Source organism: Monodelphis domestica, chromosome 7 (assembly GCF_027887165.1).
Source record: "Monodelphis domestica isolate mMonDom1 chromosome 7, mMonDom1.pri, whole genome shotgun sequence".
Classification (NCBI taxonomy): domain Eukaryota; kingdom Metazoa; phylum Chordata; class Mammalia; order Didelphimorphia; family Didelphidae; genus Monodelphis; species Monodelphis domestica.
This window is the reverse complement of record NC_077233.1, coordinates 259,706,900-259,717,979: the sequence shown is the minus strand read 5'-3', so window position 1 is coordinate 259,717,979 and position 11,080 is coordinate 259,706,900. Positions and strand designations below refer to the sequence as shown.

The window sequence follows — 11,080 nt, the reverse complement described above, 5'->3', positions numbered from 1 at the left end:
TCATTACTTATAATCACAGATATAATTTATAAAGGGCTTACTCTGTACCAAGCAAGCTCTGGCTTCATTCTGGGGATACAAATACAACAAGCAAGATCAGGGAAGATAACCCAAAGGGAGGGAAAGAGTGGAGGAGACCTGTGGCACCATAGTTTGAAAATGACTGAGAAGAGAGGGGGTGGGAAGAGACAGAGAGACAGAGACAGAGACAGACAGAGACAGAGACAAGAGAGAGACAGAGAGAGAGAGGGAGAGACAAAGAGACAGAGAGAGACAGAGACAGAGAGAGAGACAGAGAAGACAGAGACACAGAGAGACAGAGACAGAGACACAGAGAGAGAGAGACAGAGAGAGTCAGAGACAGAGAGAGAAACAGAGAGAGGGGGAAAGAAAGAGAAAGAGAGGGGGAGAGAGACAGAAAGAGAGAGAGAGTGAGAGAGAGAGAGAGAGAGAGAGAGAGAGAGAGAGAGAGAGACGAGGAGAGAGAGAGAGAAATTTCAGCTCTGAAAACTTTCCCAAAGTCACACAGATAATTGCAAGGCCAGGATTGCAATTGAGATCCTCTAGGAACACTTCTAACAATCCTTCCCTATCTTTGTTGTTGCTCAGTTCATCATGTTTGACTTTACCTGACCCACATGGGTGTGTTTTTCTTGGCAAAGATATTGGAATGGTGGATATAAGATTGTGATCTAATATTATTCTGCTATAAGAAATGATGAGCAGGATAAGACCTACAAGAGCTGATGCAGAGTAAAATAAACAGAATCAGGAGAACATTGTACATAGTAAACAAACAACATTGTACAATGATCAGCTATGAAAAATGTGGCTATTCTCAGTAATATAGTGATCTAGGTCAGTGATGGTAAACCTTTTTGAGATGGAGTGCTGGGTCCTGCCCCACCCCTCAGCCCAAGTGCCATTCCCCTTCCCTCCACTGACTGCAAGGTGCACCTCACTCCACCCTCCACACCTCACATAGGGGAAGGAGAAAGCTATCCCATTGGCTACTGGGTGATCTGAAGAATGTCCTCAGGGGAGTGTAGAGAGAGGGAGGGGAGTGGCCCAGGCTCTCTCCTCCCCTACAGCTCTGTTGCCTGTGAGCTGCCCACCTTACCCCCTGTAAGCTCCCATTGGGCTGCTGGGCAGAGGGGCAGGGGATATGAAAAAATGTGTCATTTATAAATGTTAGCTCTTATTATTAGCATTATTGACTAAACTGACTTGCCTGGGGGCCACATATTTAGTCAGTGACGGGTCTAGACTAGAAGCTGAGTTTCCAAGTTCTAGTCTCCAGGTCCTTCCCCTCCAACACCTTCCTCTTCTCTCTCTCTCTCTCTCTCTCTCTCTCTCTCTCTCTCTCTCTCTCTCTCTCTCTCTCTCTCTCTCTCTCCCTCCCTCTCCCTCTCCCTCTCCCTCTCCCTCTCCCTCTCCCTCTCCTCTCTCTCTCTCTCTCTCTCTCTCTCCTCTCTCTCTCTCTCTCTCTCTCTCTCTCTCTCTCTCTCTCTCTCTCTCTCTCTCCCTCTCCCTCTCCTCTCCCTCTCCCTCTCCCTCTCCCTCTCCCTCTCCCTCTCCCTCTCCCTCTCCTCTCCCCCCTCTCTCTCTCCTCTCTCTCTCTCTCTCTCTCTCTCTCTCTCTCTCTCTCTCTCTCTCTCTCTCTCTCTCTCTCTCTCTCTGTCCTTCAGATGAGCAGCTCTGTGGACTTCTGGTGCTGATTTCCTCAGCTCAGGTGTCCATCCCCAGGGCAGGCTGCTGCTGTGTAGTTTTATAATAAAGTGTCTTCAAAACGCAGTAATACCAGTGTGTAAACACGCGACCACTCCGGGTCGAGGGGAGTACACAACACGGCCAAAATACACCGTTTCAGCTCTACATTCCTCCCCCAAACTCCGGGTTAGGTCCTAGGAGTGCACTTGCCCCCTCCCCCCCATCCTCCCCGCCCCGCTTCCTCCACCCTCCTCCTCCTCCTCTCGGAGGCAGGCGCTGGGGGTGGAGGGAGGAGAGGGTGGAGAGGGAGGCCGCTCGCTTTAGAAGGTGGGACAACGAGCGGGTAGTAGTAACAGCAGTGGCCGCGGTGCAGTGTTTGCAGCTGAAATCTGTAGACCCCCGCCTCCCCACCTTCAGTGCCTCCCCTTTCCTCTCCCACTTCTGCCCCACTGCTAAACAACCGGAGGTTCCCTGGGACAGCTGAGGAGCTCTTTAGGACCCGACGACAGCGGCAGCAGCAGCCGCGGATCCCTAAACGTCTCTCTCGCACACGCTCTCTCTTGGACGCGTCTCCAGCTCCTGGGAGAGCGGTCCCAGCCTGCAGTCACCCAGCCTGTCCGCCGGCTCCGCGGGTAAGACGTCTCCCCCAGGTTCCCTTCTTTGCAGCGCCCCCCACCCCCAGCCCTGGGTTCCCCCTAGCGCTCCTTGGACGCTGGGGGGTTCAAGGGTTCCCGGGTGCAGCGCGGGAGCCCGGGCCATATCTGGTCAAAATATTCAGCTGTCACCAACTGGGACTGAGCTGCTCCTCTCTATAAATAGCCGACGGTGCCTCCTCCTCCAGCTCCTGACGCCTGGGGCTAAGAGAAGGAAGGAACTGGAGGCTGGTGGAGCCGGGATGGGTAGCGACCCACGGATGGAGGCGTCCGTCTACTGTGCCTACGCTTCGAGGGTAGTGCCGTACGCCTGCCTCCAGTTCTCCACTCAGTTTACCCCAGTAGGAGTCCCCCCTGGATTGCCGCCTAGGGCTTCCCTACTCAGCCTTCCTCTCGCCCTAGCACCTCTCTTCTGATGTCCGTGGGCTTTCTCCTCCAGCTTCCCCACTTAGCCTCCCCTCCCCGTACCCTGCTCCTGAAATCCACGAACTCCCGCCTCCAGCCACCCAGCGCAGCATCCTTCTCCCTAAATCCACAGATTCCCTCCTCTAGCTTCCCCATTTAGCCTCACCCCACCCCCCGCACCTCTTTCCTGAAATCCACGAACTCCCACTTGAAGCTCTCCCGCGCTGCATCGCTCTCCTTAAGTCCATAAACTCCCTTTTCTAGCTTCTTCACGTAGCCTCACCCTCTCACCCCCCCCCTCCCGGTCTCCTTTACTGAAACCCAGGGATCCCCTCCTCTAGCTTCCTCAGGTAGCCTTCCCCCGCCGGCCAGACCCCAATCCCGAAGTCCACGGATTCCAGGAAACTCCAAATGGGAGATGGCTCCCGCATAGGGTGTCCGAGGTGCCCGGATCCACCTTCCTACAGCTCGGACGAACTTGTCTCGTGATCCAGTGTACCCAAGGTGGGGAGGGGGTATTTGGGGAGAGGATTGTGGGTGTCGAAGAGTGCATTTCACTTGGTGATAACGGCCTGAGCAAGGCGGGGGTTTGAGGGAGACGGAAGACCCAGTTTCATTTCCTCCTGATCAGACATATTATCAACTCCTGAAAAAGTTTCCAAAATAGAACGATGAAAGGACAAGCTTAAGGTGCACAAAGAGAATGAATTAGGCAGGCTACTAACAGTCCGGAAAGAAATGGAGAGGCTAAACGCATTCAGGAGTTGTCTCTTGAGGTCTCATGTCACCTGTCTTCCTCAAACCTCCTGCCACTCATCCTCTTTGTTTCTTTCCCACATAATTTAAGAGGGGGCCCGAGGCTGCCCCTCTTCCCTAGGAAGAGCCAATGTCAACTGCTTCTGCTTCACCTCTTCAATGAGACAGCTGGGTGCCCGGGAATAAAAAATCTGCATCTGCCTGTTGTCTTCACAGATCCCATCCCACGCCCAAGAGCTCTGCTTAGCTAGCTTTGGGGTTTCTGTTATTTTCTTTGAATATTGATAAATATGAATGATAGTAATCAAGGTCAAGGGATCATAGATCCTCCATTAGATAGGATATCTGAGGTCATCTAGGCGGAACCCATTTTAAAAGGGAAGAAACTGAAGCCCAGGGGTTAAGTGAGTTGCCCAAGGTCACTCATTTAATAAACAAGACTTTTTTTTACACCTCAGTATTTGATTTGTGAAAAAATAAACAAACAAAAAAATCGGAAGCAGTTGCTATTAAACATTACTGATGGAAAGATCATTCCCTTGACAGAAGGTATTTGGGACATATTTATGTAAACAATATTGAATTGCTCAATTCTATAACTTTAGGGGTGAAAATTCAGATCATGAGAAGCAGGATAGTGATTATTGTCTTTTAGAATAGAAATGTGAAAAATTTTGTTAATGGAAAAGAATTTATCATTGGATTGGCATGATTTGAAAAACTTCATGTTGTTTATATGTGTTTGTACCTCTATAATTTAAGTGACAGAATAGATTCACCAAGGAATGAAAGAAAGTGTCAGTTTCATTGCACCTTGGGCTCACTGCAGTATAAAAGCCAAAGTATACATTTCTTTTTAGGGAAACTGAGTCTGAAGCTTCTCTGAAGTACCAGATTAAAATTCTGGGGAGAAAAAGTTTGCTGAAATATTATGCAGAATTACAAGGGTCCGTGTGGATTGTTCACTAAATGCAGGGATACAACAAATAGGGAAGACCATCTGGCTGAAGTAATTTTAGGACAAATCAAAAGAAGCATGGTAGCAATCTAATCCAGTAGGTATATTACACAATATTTGACAAGAGATCCAAAATGGAGGTGTGCAATTTTAGGATTTGCAACCCTAATTTTTCAAGGTTAATGTTTTGAAAGGCAACCATGGCCTCTCACAAAAATACCCTTTTGTTTAGAGTCTGGCAAACTGGAATGGATAGTAACTAAGAGAAATAAAAAAGCCCAGAGTGAGGAGATGATTGAGGATGAGAGCAGCAGAGAAGATGGTGATTTTAGTTTCAGACAATTTGAGTTTAAGGTGATAGTTTATACAAGTGGAAATGTCCACCAGACAGTTGGAAATATGAGCCTGGAGCTGGGTTGAGAGGGCTGGCCAACAATATAGATTAGAGAGTAATCTGCAAAGAAGGATAGTTGAAGCCATAAGAATGAATGAGATCTTTAAAGGAGAGAGTTTAGAAAGAAAAGAGAGGGCAGAGAACTAAACGCATGTCCTCATTAAACTAATATTTAATTAATTTGGTTTTATTTACATTTTTGTTTTTCTTGCCTAAATGTTTTAGTTAAATAATTGTCAATAATACTTCGTTAGCAGGAAGAGGCTCAGAACCCAATTCTATGCTCAGGTGGCTTTCATTAGGACCTATTTGCTATATCCAGGAAATAAAATCATTTTTTCCCTTTTGCAGACCTATTTTTCCCATCTTTATTTTGTATTTCATGCGGTAAATTTTCTAATTTCTCTTGCCTCTTCCAAATTATAGTCATTGTTGCTGAATTATTTTTCAGTTGCTTCAGTTGTGTCCAACTCCATGACCCCATTTGGTTAGCAAAGACATTGAAATAGTTCCCTACTTCCTTCTCCAACTCATTTTACAGATGAGAAAACCAAGGCAAACAAAGTTAAATGACTTGCTCAGGATCACACAGCTATTAAGTGTTTGAGGTCATATTTGAACTCAGGAAAATGAGTCTTTCTGACTTCAGCCCCAGCACTCTATTTACTGTGCCACCAAGCTGTACCCTCCAGATTATGATAGTTATTTTCAAATAATAGTCACTTGATAATTATTTGCTGAATTATTTATAACACTCCCTATGAGCTCATACCTTCAGCTTGCTCTGGTGCTGGCCCACTTTATTTTATTTTTTATTGTTTCCAAGGTTTGAAAGGCAACCCTTGTGGGTATCCATCCTGCTCAATCAAGAGCTCCCACCAGAGGGCTTTAGCCTAACAATCAGCCAAGAGATTCAGTTAGTTCTTAGGGAAGGAATTTATTGAAATGGCATGTGGAAAAAGGTAGTTCCAAAACATTTCCCCCCAAACCTGCAGTAATACTCATACACAGACCCCATGGGGTTGTGGAGGGAGGAGTCTAAAGTACAATGGTAGTCATAGGAAAGGAACACCATTGGCCAAGGCAACTCACAACTCCAGAATGCCATAATCTTGCTAACCTTTCCTTCTCTGGACTGTCCTCTTGAATTCATCCCTGCTATGGCATGTGTGACTGACTGGTTTGTTCCTCAGCACAGCTGAACCAGATCCTTGAAGGACCTGGCACCTCAGCTGGCTAGGTCAACCCACAGTCAGACTGGGTCAAACCTGCTGCTGCTGACCAAGACCAAGCAGGTCACTTAGCCGCTATGTGGGATGGGTTCTCTGCTTGACTCCCTGGGCCTGCTCTTTGAAGGGCAGCTGTAGTCTTTAAACACCTCCAGCCTTGGGTTCAGTCCAGTGTTAACAGGAGTGGGAAACAAGCCTTAGCCTAGTATTGGCAGAAGCCTTTCTTTGATCCCTCAGATCCCCAACTCTGAGGTGTGTCACTCCCAGGCAGGTGGGAGAAGAGGACTAGCCTCTCCTGTTTGTCACTCCTTCCTGGTTCAAAGCTAGCATTCCTCAATGAAGGACCCCATTTTTTCTAAGGATGCTTAGCCCAGTTCCTTTTATTTTCTTTGAACACTTACCTTCTGTTTTGGAATCAATTGGTTCCCAAGGCAGAAGAGAGACAAGGAGGAGGCAATGAGGGTTAAGTGACTTGCCCAGGGATTATGAAGCTAGGAAGGGTCCAGTCCACTGAGCCACTTAGCTGTCCTCAGCCCAGTTACTCTTCCCTGACTCTTGCTGGATCTTATGAAGATGAAAGTCTGAGGATGAAGATACTGAAGTAAATGATCTGTCTCACTGGTTCCTTCATAAACAATTGACCCATATAAGCCTCAGAGCCTTCCTAAGACGTGAAATATTTTCTTTGCCTCAAAATTAACATTTTGATGAATCTTTCCAATCCTTTCTGTCTTTGGAATTTTTAAAATCCCAATGGAGAAGAAGATTACACACGCATGCGCACACACATGTATGTTTATATATGTACTTTGGGCTTTGTGTGTGCTGGTGGAAAGGACTTTTCTTTGCTCAAAGATCAGGTCTCTGGAAGTCGAGTTTGTGGGGCCAGAAAGGAAACATATTTGTGCCTTTCACAAACACAAGAGACTCATCAATAAACTAGATGCCAATTTATTAACATGTTGAGGAGCCCCTTACCTGACAACATGATAATCCTCCTGTGGGTTCCTCCCGAAAGAAAATGATTTTTAGCATTGACTGTCATTGGAGCAATTTATTTTTATAATTTATTCTGCACTCTTCCTTTAGCCAGAAACAAGTGCTTTCTGGAGACTGATTGGAAAGTAAAGGCATCCGGAAAAAAAAAAAAAGGATTGTAGTCTTAGGGGCACTTCCTGTCTAGACTATAGAGTTTAGCCCAGGGTTTGACAATTTCTGGCATATATGTAACATCAATCATTTTTTTAAACCTTCCCTTTGGTTTTAGAGCCAATACTGGGTATTGGTTCCTAGGCTTAAGAGCAGTAAGGGCTAGGCAATGGGGATGAAGTGACTTTGCTCAGAGTCAGGCAGGTAGGAAGGACGTATCTGAGGACAGGAGTAGAGGAAAGACCCATATCAATTCAATCCTATCTTTCAAAGGAGACAGTCTGGGAAATGACTTGATTGTATTAGATCTCTATGGGCACTTGAGCAAGTTCAAATCCTGACATTCTGCAATCATCAGCTGACACGTGCCCTTTTCCTACCTAAGTGTGCTACTTATCTGGCATTTTATTTTTCAAGTAAAGCAAATTAATATGTTTTTACTTCGTGGAAAAACATTTGTGACACTCCTTGAAATAATTGAAAATGCTTTGGGGAATCTACAAAATAAGGTTGGGGGGTCACTCTAGAGATGGGATTCAAGGTAAACTGTTTGCTAGTGTAATGGATGGCACACTGGGCTGAAAGTCAGGAAGACTGATCTTCCTGAGTCCAAATCTGCCTGCAGACACTTAGCTGTGTGACAGCACAAGTCACTTAACCCTGTTGGCCTCAGTTTCCTCACCCATAAATTAGATGGAGAAGAAAATGGCAAACCACTCCATTATATTTGCCAAGAAACCCAAGTGGGGTCACGAAGAGTTAGACCCAACTGAAAGAACTGATTGACAGCAAACTTGACAACAGTGAGAATGTTCATTCTCCCTCTGGCCTTTAAACTGCTCTCCTCTGCTTATGTCCCAGTTATTAAGCCAGTCTCTGCTTGTTGTTGTTGTTGTTGTTTTTCATCTTAAGTTATGTGATCTTGAGTTTATTGAGGGCTGGGAGGATTATTACATCTGACCAAAGGATAAGATCACAGCTGGAAAGGGAGTAAGAAATTCAATATATATTATGGAAGAAAGGGGGAGTTAATTCAATAAGGCAAGAATCCATGTCTAAAAGTCTGAAGAGAATATTAAATGAAACCTGACAGTTTCTCAACCATTTTATTTTTTTAAATCCTTTCCTTCTGCCTTGGAATCAATACTGTGTATAGGTTCCCAAGGTAGAAGAGCAGTAAGGGCAAGGCAATGGGGATCAAGTGACTTAGCAAGGAAGTATCTAAGGTCAGATTTGAACCCAGGTCCTCCTGACTTCAGGACTGGCTCTCTGTCCACTGAGTCACCTACATGGCCTCCTCTCAGCTATATTATGAACTCTTTGAAGGCAAGGACATATCCCCCACAGTTCCTCACAGAAATCCTTACACATAGAAAGCAGTCAACTATGAGTAACGATGTAAACATACTTGTGTGTATGTATTTTTAAATGTACATATATGTATATCTATACATCTATGTGTATGAATGAATTAATCATGGACACTGAATAGAAATTTGTTGAATGAATTGAGGTGGGAGGAATGTTATAATTTCCATGTTCACTTTGAGGTAGCAGAAGAACTGAGGTAAAGGAAGAAATCTGTATGACAAAAAGGAAAAATCTGGGAATTATCCCAAGCAAATGGCATCCAAAACGGTGTTTTCAGGGGCATTTTGAACAAAAAGGGAGGGACTAAAAAGGGAAACATATCAAGGGAGGGGACAAGGGGGACCAATTTAAAGTAAATCACTGGACTAAAAGGTAGAGCCGAAGAAGAAAAGGTTAGAACCAGGGAAGGATATCAAAATGCCAGGGAGTCCACAAGTGACAGTCATAACTTTGAACGTGAATGGGATGAACTCACCCATAAAACGTAGACGAATAGCAGAATGGATTAGAATCCAAAACCCTACCATATGTTGTCTTCAAGAAACACACATGAAGCGGGTTGACACCCACAAGGTCAGAATTAAAGGATGGAGTAAGACCTTCTGGGCCTCAATTGACAGAAAGAAGGCAGGAGTGGTAATCATGATATCTGATAAAGCCAATGCAAAAATAGACCTGATCAAAAGGGATAGGGAAGGTAATTATATTTTGTTAAAAGGGACTTTAGATAATGAGGAAATATCACTAATCAACATGTATGCACCAAATAATATAGCACCCAAATTTCTAATGGAGAAACTAGGAGAATTGAAGGAAGAAATAGACAGCAAAGAATGACTTGGGGAAATTGTATTCATCTATTCTAGTGGCCCTGAATATTGGGTTTGAAAATATTTTCAGTAGTTGACTTCAACACTAAATCATTTTATGGATTTGGCATTTGAAGATATTTATTGCTAAAAGTAAATGCATGTAAGCCAATATGCAAATTGATGCAAAACCAGGAGCAAATATCCTCGCTTCCTAGAGAATAACCTAGATATGTTATTACCGATGAAAATAAGTGTGATTTGTCGGGCAGAATATGGAAGGGGAAGAAGAGCTAGGACAGGTGCCCAGTGACAGTGGGAGGGATGAGGGGAGGATGCCATTAAAAGAAGCTGAGTAGTCAGAGTGGTAGAAATAGAGCCAAGAGAGAACCATGTGTCTCAGGAGCCTAATCTGGGAAGGGATTTCAGGAGGAGGAGAGATTGGCTGTCACCAGCTCTGAGAAAGCAGGCTAGGAAATAGGTTGGAGAACTTTGCCTTGAGGAGTGGCAGGGTAGATTTCAGAGTAGAGAGATAGTCAGGGAAAAACTGAGAGATCCCAATGATAGCACCTGGAACCCTATGGATAGTAACTAAATAAAAATCAATTAATTAGGCTATCAATACGCTTTCTGAGCTCCAGAATCAGCTACTATGTTTTTTAAAAAATTCCTCACAGGGCCCAAGTGAATAAGTAGTAACTAACTAATCATTAGTTACTACTAAATAGATACCTTGTTCCTTCCTTCTTATGAGTCAGTATTCATGATGGTGTTGAGGATAACAAGCAAAGTACATAAAAAATTGGGCAAGTTTTTTGTGTGTTGACATTTTTTTCTGATCAAATTTTAAGGTGATTTTACTCTCATCTCTCCCTCTATTCGGATGGAAATCTGGATTTTGGACACGAGAAAGTGGGCTTTTGACATTTATTATGAGGTCTTTGGTTCTGGGAGGTAAACACTATTTTGAACTCAGAAGAAAAAAAAAACCCAATACGAAGGGAGCCCACATCCATATTATTTTACTTGCTGTTTATTGAGCGGGTAGAGTACAGTGCCCTGTGCCATTAACCTTAGCAACCCTTCCAAAAGTCTTTCTATAGACATATAGTTGTTTTTCCCTTTTTTTTTTTAATGAGAAGAAGCTTTGGTATCTGTGCAAGTCACTGGCTAAATGCTTCCATCCATCTTCTTAATCTCATGGGTAGATGCTCGCTTCTCATTTACAAATACATAAATGTTACCCCTTTTTAAAAAACAAACAAACAAACCCTTACCTTTCATTTTAGAATCAATACTGTGTATTGGTTCCAAGGCAGAAGAGCAGTAAGGGCTAAGTAATGGGGGTTAAGTGACTTGCCCAGGGTCACACAGCTAGGAAGTGTCTGGGGCCATATTTGAACCCAGGACCTCCTGTCTCTGGATCTGGCTCTCTATCCACTGAGCCCCCCAACTACCCCCCAATGTTATCCTTTAAAGTCAGTTTTGGTCCATTTGAGAGCAGCTTTGCTGCTTGTAAATAATCATAAAGTTAAAAAAAAACCATGAAGCATAAACCATAAAATGAAGGTTCAAACCTCTTAACTGCCTGGGGAACGGAGAAGAAATGGATAAAAACCAGTGGCAGGCAATTGTTTTTTGAAAGC

General features: G+C 44.3%; 1 protein-coding gene across 2 annotated transcripts in view; it reads left to right on the top strand.

The window, feature by feature from the left end:
- The first annotated feature begins 1,868 nt into the window (after positions 1-1,868).
- The window catches only part of TMOD1 (tropomodulin 1), a 123,687-nt gene continuing 114,475 nt past the window's right edge, over positions 1,869-11,080 (top strand). Inside the window, exon 1 of one of the 2 annotated variants that reach the window (XM_056806681.1) lies at positions 1,869-2,342. The gene's annotated coding sequence lies outside the window, so the exon portion shown is untranslated. The remainder of the gene's footprint in view (positions 2,343-11,080) is intronic. The other variant, XM_056806682.1, reaches the window with a different exon arrangement.